At 36.1% G+C, this 10,618-nt stretch overlaps 1 non-coding gene across 1 annotated transcript; it reads left to right on the top strand.

The window, feature by feature from the left end:
* TRNAS-CGA (transfer RNA serine (anticodon CGA)) lies at positions 1-82 on the top strand. Its single transcript has one exon. It is a non-coding gene; the product is annotated as a tRNA-Ser (tRNA).
* Positions 83-10,618: the final 10,536 nt, after the last annotated feature.

Raw genomic sequence — 10,618 nt, 5'->3', positions numbered from 1 at the left:
GCAGTCGTGGCCGAGTGGTTAAGGCGTCTGACTCGAAATCAGATTCCCTTTGGGAGCGTAGGTTCGAATCCTACCGGCTGCGGTTTTTTAATTTTTTTTTTAATATATATATATTTGTTTTTAAACTACCTTTTTATTTATATACCGAATAAATATTAATCGATATTTGTATCAAATGTAAACACAGGTAAAAACAGGTTTCATGGTTGGCTGATTTATTTAAAATGTATTTTGTAAACAATATTTATGCTGTATTAAAATAATTTTTTAACAGTGTAATCGTTTGATTCATCAGTTCAACATTAGTGGTGGTAAGGTTTGCAAATTTAATAAACTTACATATATATTATTTATAATTACTGGTATGCCTGACAACAACAGTTTTAGTTAATTTATTAATTAATATTATTTAGTATAATATTCAGGGATTAGGGGTAGTCAGAATTTTCAAAATATCAATTTTTATTTGCATTTTCGTTAAGTGTAATATCTTGAAAATATTATCTGAAGATTTCAAGTTGATCCGTTAATTATTTTTTGAGTTATTCGACAAATAACAAAACTATGTTTTTCTCAAAACTATGTTTTTTGAACTGGTGACAACTGTAACTCGCAACCGCCTAGTAGATTTTAATGAAATTGATACAGGTTTTAGAATACATGATAAAAGTACTAGCCACGACTGCAAAATACTAAACGTACAAAGAAATAAATAAAGTAGTTATTTTGGGAACTGAATTCACCCGTTTCTTTGTTAGTCGCAGTAAATTTTAGCAAATAAATTAGCCAAAAGCCAAATGCCAAATGCCAACTGTCAAACGCATGCATTTCGCATTCCTAATGCTAATGTTTAAACATTAAGTGCTTGGAAAGTGCTCAACAGGCGGCGGACAAGCGGCAGGTGGCCAGCTCGAGTGAATGTGACGCGTCGAGACTTTTGCGCGAAAACTTTTAATTGAATGCAAAATAGTGTAAGGCCTCGACAAGCACACTCCTTCCATAACATTGGACAAACTCTTGCCGTTCTGCCAATTTGCCGAAATTCTATCAGCGCGCGCTAATGAAAGTTGCCCTGGGAATGACAGCGAAATGTTCGCAATCGAAATTCCAGCAAAATTCCAACAAAATTCCTTATCATGTATAATGGCTGCAAACTTTTGCCAAAACACATACTTTCTGCTGACCACAAACACCGATGCAACATCGCAAACAAAAACCAAAGTACTAAAATATTTGTATTTGATCAATAACATCGATCTGCTGACGGAGTGTACATCACCGCGCGCATAAAAGCCATCAAATTGGCAGCAAATCGTCGATGACACTTACGCTCTATTGGCAAGCAAACAACAATGATGAAGTCGCGATTAAATTTCAAATAATGTACATAATGGTCACATGCTGTTTGAGGCAATGTCTGCGTAAAGGCAAGGCAACGCCGGAGAAGCGCTTTTATTTGATTGAAAAGAAGAAATATTATATTTAAAAAGTTCTTTTATGTGGACACCTCAAAGAGCTCTTCAGTTATTTAATGTCAATTTTTTATAACTTTTATTTTGTAATTTTTAAATATTATAATATATGTATCTCACAAATTGAACGATATTGTTCGCTGTAGGAACTGGGGTCCACAAATTCAGTATCTGGGGCCTTGAATAGTTTTTGTTCGATTTGAAAAATTTTTGGTAATAAGGACAAATAGTGCCTTATTTGTGCAAAGTTTTATCCCGATACATTCATTGGTGCTTGATTTGCATATTGGAATGTGAAAGAATCAGATGGAATTTAAAACTGTGTTATATGGGAAGTAGGCGTGGTTTTAGTCCGATTATATAACATATGAATGTCAAGATAATATTACATACCATTATATACAATTGATGGATATCGGTCTAATAGATACTGAGATATGAGTTTTTACCGAAATGTGGGCGGTGCCACGCCAATCGTCCAATTTTGAAATCGGTTCCTATAAAGTCCTCATGTATCATCCGAAGTATAAAATTTTATGTCTCTGGTGCATTTATTTGTTGATTTATCATGCTTTTAGTAGTTTTTAACAAAACCGTATACCTTATATCTAACTCGATTATTTTTAGGTGAAAAAAACTATTATACTCTGTAGCAACATGTTGCAAAAGTACAATATAAAAATATTAAGTATTTCCCAAATAGTTTTTCATTGATATCAGTGACGCTTATTATTAGATGAGTAAAAAAATTAAACTGGTGGCAATATTTTATATAATACCTGCAACATCTTAAACTGATATCAATATAATAATAATTTGGCTATTTCCAAAATTTTTTGGATTATAGATTTAAAACAGCTGGCAACCCTTTCACAAAATGTCCAACTGTGGACTTTCTTAGCTTTCGTTTCAGATTCCATTGTAAAACGAAACGAAGCAGCAACATGAATTTTTAGGATGTATGGTATATTATCATGCTTCAACGAAAGTGAGCTCTTAAATATACTTGTACATATATATGTATGTTTGTATAAGTATAAGTACAAAAGTCATCAAATGAAAGCTTTCTTAAAATATTGTAATATTCTTTTGAGGATCAAAGCAGACCCCATTTCATATTTATTTGATTAGTGGAATGATACCTTTTACCTCTAAAAATATCATAAAAAGGATATAGCTTGAAACTGGTAGGGCGTCCATTCACAGATCCTTAAAAAATTTATATTTTATTTATTTCATAGGCATACTTTTAGGCATTACATATTCCTTTCGACGATTTTAAATAAGCTGGGCTATTTTCGGACACTAACGTCAGTATTAAATTATTAGGAACTAACTATATTTCGGTATTTATTTGGAATATTTTCACCAACTTTGCCTTTAAATCGTCCCAACAATCGAATATATTTTGCGTGTTTGCTTGAAAATGGCACTGAACAGCACATTTGCGAATACAAACTGCGGCGTAAATTTCGTTGCATCAACTATGCGCCGTTACAATGACACATCGCCTACCGCAAACATTACCTCTGCGTGCACACACATTCGTATACGTGTCTCCGCATGTGCACCAGCGTACGCGTCCGCGCCCTCACACCAGCAGAATCCATTTACCTTAATTGCCCGAAGATGAGCGTAAACATTTATCTTTCAGGCGTAAATGCATTGTATTTGCCAGCCAACAGAAATGTGCGTGCTCGCTCGCATGAGTGTGTGTATGCTTAACGCTGATCCAGCCATTGGAATCAATTTATGCGTTGTTGTAAGTTCGATCAACGCTGTTTGCGACGCGCTTACAGAACAAAGTTGTGTGTGTGTGCATGTGTAAATAGCTTTCAACATGTGTGGCATGCCGTGTCAAGTGATGAGCATGTCGCGGTGTCAAATCAGCGCTGTTATGTGTTGTTGCATGGAGAGTGCTGCCGTTTCAATAAAATTGGATTTGCAGCGATTCCGTTTCAGCCCCATCAATTAAAAACGCCGAGTATGTAAATGAGACTAAGACACGTGACGACTGTGCATCGGCGGAGGTGCGACTTACCCACATGAATTTTAAGTTGCTACAAAAATGATTGCGATATATGGCGGCAATGGTCGGAATATTTTATGGATGTGCAAGGTAAAGCTCAAATTTATGCGATTTGTAAGCGAATATTCTGATCAAAATGAAAAAAAAACCTTCAGACACCGTATATGTATATATTATATGCATGCGGCCTCGAAAAGGTTATTTCAAATAATATAATCTGCATCAAACAATTAGAAATACGGAAATATCGCGTTGTTCCGCTCAGCTTATGTTCGAGGAGAATAATAAAAATGGTAGCTCTCATTCTCATTCAAGAGCCTAACTGGAGATTCGTTTCGTAACGGTGTGATCACTGTAAGTTTTCAAAAGGACGAAGTTTTCTTATTTGTAAGCAGATCTTACATATCTCCGCACTAATTCTCATTGGAAAACGTCACGTTGACTTCATAATCTATTACTAATAAAAATAAAAATCAAATTATGAAAAACACTTTAATCTGAAATTGAACACTCAAAATAACGAAAGAATCTTACCACCTTCAATCTGAGAATCACTCTTGCCAACAGTGATAAGACATTCTTTAGGAGCGTTCGAAAGAAAAGTGCTCCGAAAGCTTTTCGGCCTCTACGCGTGGGTGAAGGGTAGTACCGGATTTGATAGAATGATTAGTTGAATGAAGTCTTCGGCGATATAAACATAGTGTGACGCATATAAATATTACGCAGCCTTGTCCATGATGTCAATTTAAAAAAAAGACACTACAGCTTGCAAAATGTTCGATACGATGCTCCCTGGTAGTCGACGAAGAAAATAACGACCCAAACTAAGATGAATGGATGCAGACCTGGCGAAACTTAAAATTTCGCCACTGGCGTCGTCATGCGCAATGCAGTCGGGCGATGGCTTATTGACGCGGTAAAGACCAACACCAAGTTATAGTGCCAACCTGACTATGATATGTATCGAGCTGCCAAATAAGTACCCGGCCTTGTACTCTTTGAATTTTCACTCTCCGCCTTGACCCTTTAAACCAAGTGAAGCAATACTTCAAATATTTTCTATTTTCATCTTGTTCGGTTCTCATTATGACAAGGAAATGTTCCCCTTTTAATCTACTTATGTTCACAGTTTTATTCAACCCGAATAAAGGAATGAAAAGAGCAACCAACTCCCCTAGAAAAATTTCATAGCACTGATAATGAATAATTATGTTTCCATGATTCCTTGAAAGTTGGAATATTATTCATTTTGTCGATTAGTTGGGATATACTAACTAAAATTGTCTTGGCTTCTAGCTTATTTTTTAAAAATTGCTCATCAATAAGATTTAAGTAACCAATTTTATAGAAATGTGTTTTTACATTTCTCTTCAGTATCATTTTTCATATCTAGCTCAAGCGAAATTAAAGCGAGAAATGTAATTAACTGTGAGAAGCGGAAACTGGTTAAATACGCGTGTACAGTTATGTGAGTAATTCCATTTTTCACTTTTGAAATGATTCGAATAGGATAAAGCTAATTTTCCAACTATACTTGTAAGTCACAGGTATTTGCCTACATTTGGTTGCCCAGAATGGAGTGGTTGCCTTAACAGCCAACTTTTAAGCTGAAAAGTAGACACTCATCACACTCGGCTACTTTTTCGGCAGTATAACACCACTTGCACTAGTATAATTAAATACAAATGCGCACTGAGAAATCAACACCACAAGTGCCAGCTGAGTTGTGGATGAGCTAAGAAGTCTGACAATTAAGCACATTTGCATATATTCCCACATTCCTTCACACGCACACATACAGGGCGCACAAAAAAGCAAAAGTAAGTACCACTCACAAAGTTTCAAGAAGGATTAGTGCGAGTGACTGTTGGCGATTTACTAGCTGGCAGCCGAGTGAGTGGGTGGGCCAAAGCGCTAGTCGTCGTAAGTCGAGGTATGCAATTAACACACCAAACATACGCACACGGATATTCGAATAGTGTAATGACTACGCGCGGGATAATTATGCGGTCATGTGACGAGGCAAGCAAATGCGCACATGCGACCGGCTGTAGCAATCTTAAGTGCAACCTGGAAGTGCCTGGGACCAAAGCGGAAGCTTGTGACAGTTGCCATCAATAGGCCCACAAGCCAAGGGGCAGGAGAGTGTGAGTGGCGGTGGGCAGGCGCAGAAAGGAGACATTTATGAGTGCGTTGTGATTTGATGTTAATGATGCAGTATAGTTGAGTGAGTGAGTGATGAGTGGTTTAGTTGCACATTATAACACTTTGATGAATGCTGCTTGTCCTAAGCGCTAATGAACGTTGAATGAAACGTTCGGATTGACGAGGCATTAGGCATGAAAGTGTGTGAGTTAAAGCACGAAACTGAAAGTATCTTTATTTTAAGCAAAATGCACTGGATTTTATTGAGAATAAATGAAATACCTTCTTTGTTAAGGACAATTCAACATTTTAGTTATTTAAAATATCAGTTTTTCAAATATGCAAAAGTGTTTAAAATATTACAAAAAGCTTCGGCATAATTCAAGCAAAACTATTTCTATTTACTGTAAGAACAAAACAATTCTTTGGAAAATGCGTTAAGAAATTTAATTTTAGCACATGTGGCCTTAACCACAGGTATTCTTCGAGTTGCACAATTTATTTAGAATAAACAATATATTTTACATAGACATATGCATATATTTGCTCGCTCCGTTTAACTAATACTCTAACATGTGTTGGTTTCTTGTTAAATAATAATTTATTATCCAGCATTGCACACATTTGCCACAACTGTATGTGTGCATAAATAAATTCAATCGCCAGCGTTAGACCTCGAACGCAATCAAATCAATTCCCAAGCGGATATTGTCTAAAAATAAGGCATTTCCTTGGACGCATGCCGGCACACACACAGCCACAAACATATGTATATATTTCAATGGCATCGTTTGCTCACCCCCTGCCTTTGGCTGTTTGCTTACCTCGTTACGACCACTTTGACCGCCATAAATATTTATTTCCGTTTACTTAATTTTTTCAACATTTTCTTGTTTGACTACTCCGTCTTATCGCCGCCGCTCTTTGGCGTGCTGGGCCGCTGCCAGTTATTGGCACGTCTATCGTTTTAACTGCTTACGAAAATATGTTTGCACAGGCGCACAAACAAACATATGCGTTGTTGTTGCTGTTGCTGTGGTTGTTGTTTGCATTCTATTTCGCCCTCTCAGCTAGCACTGCCGGCACAGCTGTGTGCTCGGTCGTCGATCAGCCAGCCTATTTCCTGTCTTCTTGTCGCTACACGAATCTAACTGTTGTTCTCTATCTTAATATTTTCACATTTGCTTGTCATCTGCGCTGCGCGTTTGTGTGTGCGTAATTTTATCATTTATTGACCATTTATTTTGAAACATTTTCCTTTCTGTTCAACTTTGGCCTTTGTTTATTTGCTCCTTTTCGGTTTGTATGCCAAGAAATGTGTGTATGTGTGTGGGATGAGTTTTAGATTATACATGGACTTAGTAGCGACTAAGGCGCAGTAAGTCGTACAAAGCTGTCAAAGCTATTTAATGTCTTATCGTTTAGTAAATAAAAAATAAACACTTTCTCTTGATTTGATTCGATTTTGTGTTTAGCCATTCGAGGCTTTATTAAATAGTAACGAAGTCCATTTCCTTTCACACTTACCATATTGGTATATTTTGAATACAATGTTGTGCAAAATACATGCAGTAAGTGTTTTCTAAAGTCTTTTCTACGGAGTATAATTCCGCGTTACCCGCTCCCACTAAAATCGCAATATCTTGAGAACTTTTAAGGACTCCATATTTTTATTTTTTTGTTTTAATAAAAGGTGAAATCATAAGAAATATTTGTTAATTAGGAAACAAACAAAAATGAACGTTAACTTTGGTTGCACAGAAACTATAATACCATTCATAAATACAAAATATTCTTTACAAGTACTTGATTCCGATCGCTATAGTGATTCAACTCGATCCCATTCCGATGTGAGCAGAGTAAGGGTGATTTCAAAAGCCTTTTAGTTTTAAATGTAACTTATACTATACTATTATTCTAAGGTTTCAGGGAAATCGGAAGACTACTTGCTAAACGATTATTTTGTGACGGAGCCTTACCCTAATGCATATTTTTAGTACACGCCCTTGCAAACGAAAAGATGGAGCAAGGTTTTAGATAAGAGACAGATTCCTCGAGCGAATGCAAATAAATGGTCAACACCATGACGCCCAGTCACCCATGTAACTGTTTTCCGTAATAACTTTGAGATTATGGACAATTTGAAAAGCAATTTTGGTTTATAAATCCTTATTGTTCTACTGCCGACTGGTTCTTTCTCGAGAAATAAAAATACAATTTCATAATTTTTGTAGACTTGAGAAGGAAAGAAAAATCAGCGTGCCTCCTCAAAATAGACGATATAAATAGCACTATATTTAAACAACAACAATTATTGTGACTTGAAATACAAATTAAGCTTTCGAACATCATTTGCAGCCCAAAAAATAAAAAACAGACTATTCAAGCCTCTAAGTCCTTATAAAATATGTGAAAATTCATGACCAGCTTTTCAAGGGCTAAATATTCCCTTGAAACTTGAACTTAAGAATAATGAAAAAGCAGTCATTACTAGTTGCTTATGTTTTCCACATTATCCATATCTTTAATAAATAGTGCTTGTATGAAGTTTATTGAATAGCAATAGCTAGAGCGCGCACAAAACGGATTATCAATTGAATAAAACTTCATGTGTCTCTGTGTGTGTGCATATAAGCTCAGTGGAGCTCAAACAGGCTAATCGATTGCCGTTAAAATGTGAAGAAAACACTTACACACACACATTTGTGCATATTCTGGCCCGTTTGGCTAACTATCAATAACTTCTCCGTTGGTTAACTCAAGACATCGCAAATATTAATACTTGCATACGTCTCTAATAACAAGAAAATTTATTGAATTTCATTGACTCAACATTTGATTGCATTTTTGGCGTTTTCATTGTCTCATAGGAATTTTTTGAATTTTTTTCCATTGGCAAAACACTCATAAATTCATTTTTATTTATGGAAAATCTGTAACAGCTTAATTATTTTGAATCTATTGTGTATAAAGCGCACACGAACCACAATCAACCATATTATGAAACGGCGAAAGGTGCCTTGACGTGGCACAGTGATTGATTTTTAAGAACGAGAAAGTTAAAATTTTGTGTAAATTACTGATTTTTATAACCTGAACAGGTTACATTAGCGTCGAAGACTGTATCAAAAAGACCGAATTGACCTATTTACCATGATCGACTGTTTGTGGGAGAATACGCGAATAATAAAATAAAAGTAGTAATAAAAACTAGGTATAAGGATGATTTTTCAATGTAGGTAAAATTCTGATATCTCTATTTATAAATATATTTTATATATAATATATTTTTTACCCTGTAAAGGGTGTATTAATGTCACGAAGCTCGTAACACACTGAAGGAAACGTCGGAGACCATATAAAATGTTTATATTATAAATATAAATGATCAGCCTTACGCGCTAGCCATACTCGTCTGTCTGTATAAACGCAAACTAGTTGGACCATTATAGCATATAGCTGTCATACAAACTTGCTTTAACCGGCGATTACCAATATATCGATTTCTGTCCCCGATATTTTAAAATGTATCAATTTTTTATATAAATATAGAGGTTAACAATATGTTCAAATTTCCATAATTTGTAAGACTAGTGAATGTCGGAGCTTTGGCCTACATAATATGGTAACCTACTTGTTGTGACTTTCCGTTTTGCAATTTGGCTGATTTTCATTAAATTTATTCTCATCACTTTTACTATAAAAACAGGTAAACGTTCCACGGTTGTTTACTGTATTTTACCACCATGGCGTATGAGTGCTCTTTAATTCTCCGCCGCCACGTGCATAAATAATGACAATGACAACAACACAGATGAGGTGCCTTCGTCTATGAGTTAACGTGCAAAGCTTAAGTATAGAACTTTGTGTGGCAAGTGTGCGAGTGTGTGGCATGATTTGCTCAGGATGCCTACTATTGTGGCATGCTAATTACCGCTTTGCTTTGTTGAGGAAAGCATTTGCAGCCATAACACTTTAGCGTCGTGTAGGCAGTGGCAGATCAATAAAGCTTAATACTCGACGCAACCATAGTCGCCACTTGCCACATGCCACCAATTTGTTGTTATTACTTTCCCAATTTAGCTGCAGCATATTCCACGGCATCGTTGCAGTGCCGTTCGCTATACTTGTAACTAAAACGTTAATGTGTGCATCATTAATCAAAGTGTCTAGTGGCATATTAGCCGAGCGCCCGAACGACTATCAGCCTATTGGCTACCCTCTTCCATCACTCGGCAGACGCGCGCCACGCTCTGTCAATATGCATCCTGCGTTCCTCTTACTCCTCATGTAAACAACAGTCGACATGCCTTTGTTGGTGTAGGTTCTTGTTGTTGCACTGCTTTCACCGGTTCGGTTTGCTGACAAAGCGCAATTACTTACGGCGCGCGTGTACCGCATCCCCATACCATGCGTGTGTGTGTGTGTTGCTCATTATCAGTATGCTTTCAGCTTTATTACGGTAATATGGCGCATAACATTCAGAAATTATGTGAATCTGTAGCACCAGCGATATTCATCTTCAAAGCAGTTAGCAGTCAATTAAGCTAATATTGGCTTGAAAATGAGGCGGTTGCGAATGCAGCCCGCCTGGCAGCTGTTATCGCTAACAGTTTTGTTGCTAGAAATACCAGAACATAAATTGTGGTTTATTTATGAATATCTGCTTTTAGCAGAAAAGTGTGAAAATTCAGCTATTTGAAAAAAAAAGTTTGGAAAATCTATAAGTGCATTATTCATTTTAATTAGAATTTAAAGCTTTTGTAAAATTAAGTTTAGGCACTGAAATAATTTTGGATTATTCGTAGTGTTAGGGTCTGGTCTATAGATCCCAAGTGCGGTGGCGCAAGCTCTAAATATTTTTGGAAGTAAAAAAATCGTGGAGGTTATTTTATTTGAAAAATAATAATTAGAGATGTTAGATCTTTGACAAGCCATTTTTAAAAATTTATTTCGATTCCAAAAAACAAAT

The sequence above is a fragment of the Bactrocera oleae genome, chromosome 4, assembly GCF_042242935.1.
Source record: "Bactrocera oleae isolate idBacOlea1 chromosome 4, idBacOlea1, whole genome shotgun sequence".
Classification (NCBI taxonomy): Eukaryota; Metazoa; Arthropoda; class Insecta; order Diptera; family Tephritidae; genus Bactrocera; species Bactrocera oleae.
The sequence above is the reverse complement of the archived record's forward strand: the minus strand, read 5'-3'. Positions and strand labels throughout refer to the sequence as shown.